A 3,205-nucleotide genomic window follows, 5' to 3' on the forward strand; every position below is an offset into this window, starting at 1 on the left:
GTCCGTTTCAGTCGAATCAAGCCGTAGTCGCCAGTACTCAAGTCGCCCACAGCCAACCAACCAACGTGGCTCGCGCAACAACGACCCACCAGACAACCGTCAAGGCGGAAACGGTGGTCATGATGGCGGTCGGGACAACAACCGCCACGACTACCGGGACGACAACCATCGCAATAACCGGGACGATAATCGACGAGACAACCACGACAATCGCCATGATAACCGCGATCGTGGGGTCAACCAGGGTGGCAACCGGGATCACCGTGATGGCAATAACGATCTCCGCCATTCCCTCAGAGAATGCGATCCACGCGATCGCATTAACCAAAGAGCCAATGATCGTGCATCCCATGAAAGCTATCGCCGTATGGAATATGATACTACCCATGGCCCTCTAGGTTTGAAGCAGTTTACTCCTCACCTTCGCCAAGTCGTGTGGCCAAAAAACTTCAAGCTCGAAAAACTCCAGAAGTACGACGGCAAGGAGAACCCTGAGTTATGGGTCATGCTCTACGAAACCACGTGCAGATCAGTCATGGCTGATGAGCACGTCATGTCTAATTACTTCCCAGTTGTCGTCGGCCATGCAGGCCACAAATGGCTAGTCAGCTTGCCGGCAAACTACTTTGATTCTTGGCAAGAGCTTAAGCAAGCATTCATCGACAACTTCATTGCTACTTGCGAACAACCCGGCAACAAATATGATCTACAGCGGATTCGAGATTGCAAAGATGAGCCACTACGCGAGTACGTCTGACGCTTCTCGGAGATGCGCATCAAGGTCCCATCAATCTTCGACAACGAGGCAATTGTAGCTTTCATCACTGGTCTCCATTTCCATGATGCCCTAAGGGACAAGCTCCTCCGCAAAAGACCTAAATTGGTCACAGCGCTCCTAGCTACTGCTAAAAAAATATGTGGATGCCAATGATGCTAAAAAGATAATCATCGAAGAAGCAGCAAGGGTTCCACGCTTCGACCACCCCCCAAACCGCGATGACCACCGCGGCAACCGTGGTCGGAATGACAATTTTGATCGCCGCAACCAGCGCAACGATTCTCGCGACCACCTCGACCAGCGTAATCAGCGGCGTAATCGCCGTAACGATTATAGGGGCAAGCGTGCTTGGGAAGATGATGGCGAAGTCAACATCGTTAAAAAAGGTGATGGACGTCGCAACTATGAAGAAGACTACGCCAAAGCATTGAAAGGACCCTGCCAGCTCCATCCCAAGTCAAACCATACCATGGAGAATTACCATGTTCTCAAATCCATCTACACGTGCCAACAGGCTTTGGATAAATCCAACAAGCCTAATAACGTAGGGGAGTAGCGTAACGAGGACAATGATGATGAAGACATAGATCCCTGTCACAAGTACGTCAAGCCAACCGACCGCGTCGACACCATCATTGGGGGCAGAGTGTCCATCGAGACCAAACAAGAGCGCAAGCTGCTCGCCTGCGCTTGCTTGAACGTGGCCAATCCCAACAACCTCATCGCCGATCCGCGGCTCCCTCCTTGGTCTCACCACGAGATCTCCTTCAGCAGAAAGGACCAATGGGCTACAATACCTGAGCCAGGGCATTTTCCTCGGGTTCTCGATCCTTGTATCAACAAGGTTCAGTTCGATAGAGTGCTGATTGATGGCAACAGTTCCATCGATATACTGTTCAAGAACAGTTTGCCAGCCCTAAAGATAACCCCGGCTGATCTCAAGCCATACGAGGCACAGTTCTGGGGTGCTCTCCCCGGACAGAGCTCCACACCTCTCGGGCAGATCACGCTACCTGTGCAATTTGGTACCCTAGACCACTTCCGCACTGACTACATCAACTTCATGGTCACCGACTTCGAAGGCACGTACCATGCTATCCTTGGCCAACCAGCGCTCACCAAGTTCATGGCCATACCTCACTACAGGTATTTGGTGCTCAAGATGCCTACTGAGAAGGGGGTTCTAACTCTTAGGGGCAACGCATACGCAGCTTACACCTAGGAGGATGACAGCTTCAAAATAGCAGAGGCTCACGACCTCTCTATTCGCATGGCCAAGACCACACTCATTGCTAAGCAGACCCCAGCCGACCACCTGGAGATCCCAGAGCTCGAGGCCCCACGCAAGAACATTAAGTCCAAAGAGCACAAAGAGATCCAGCTGGTCGATGGTGATCCCAGCAAAATGGCCCTTATCGGGGCCAACCTAGATCCTAAATAGGAAGATGCGCTCATCAGGTTCTTGAGGAGCAATGTGAGTGTGTTCGCATGGAAACCCGCTGACATGCCCGGTGTACCTCGGAACTTGATCGAGCACTCCTTAAATGTCGATGGCAAGGCCAAACCCATCAAGCAGAGTCTATGATGGTTCGCTAATGATAAAAAGGAGGCTATTAGGGTAGAAGTTACATGGCTTTTAGCAGCCAGATTTATCAAAGAAGTGTATCATCCGGAGTGGTTAGCCAACCCGGTTCTTGTATGTAAAAAGAATAAGGAATGGAGAATGTGCGTTGATTACACTGATCTCAACAAACACTGCCCTAAAGACCCCTTCAGCTTACCTCACATAGACGAGGTCGTAGATTCAACTGCCGGTTGCGAGCTGCTTTCCTTTCTCGATTGCTACTCTGGTTATCACCAGATCGCTCTCAAAAAGGATGACCAGATCAAGACATCCTTCATCACGCCCTTCGGCGCCTACTGCTACATGACCATGTCGTTCAAGCTCAAGAACGCCGGGGCTACCTACCAACGCGCCATATAGGCCTGCCTCAAAGACGAGATAAAAGACGACCTCGTCGAGGCTTATGTTGACGATGTAGTTGTTAAAACCAAGGAAGCATACACCCTTGTCGACAACCTAGAATGTACCTTTGCAGCCCTTAACACATTCCAATGGAAATCAAACCCAAAGAAGTGCATCTTTGGTGTTCCATCTGGTATACTGCTCGGCAACGTCGTCAGTCACGACGGCATACACCCTAACCCAGAGAAAGTAAAAGCTGTCTTGGACATGAAGCCGCCCAACAAGGTGAAGGATGTTCAGAAGCTTACCTGATGCATGGCTGGCCTCAGTCGTTTCATATCTAGATTAGGCAAAAAAGGACTACCGATTTTCCAGCTGCTCAAAGCATCCGAGAAGTTTGAGTGGTCAGAGGAAGCAGACGCTGCCTTTACATAGCTGAAACAATTCCTTACATCACCTCC

This window comes from Miscanthus floridulus, chromosome 7 (assembly GCF_019320115.1).
Source record: "Miscanthus floridulus cultivar M001 chromosome 7, ASM1932011v1, whole genome shotgun sequence".
Lineage (NCBI taxonomy): Eukaryota > Viridiplantae > Streptophyta > Magnoliopsida > Poales > Poaceae > Miscanthus > Miscanthus floridulus.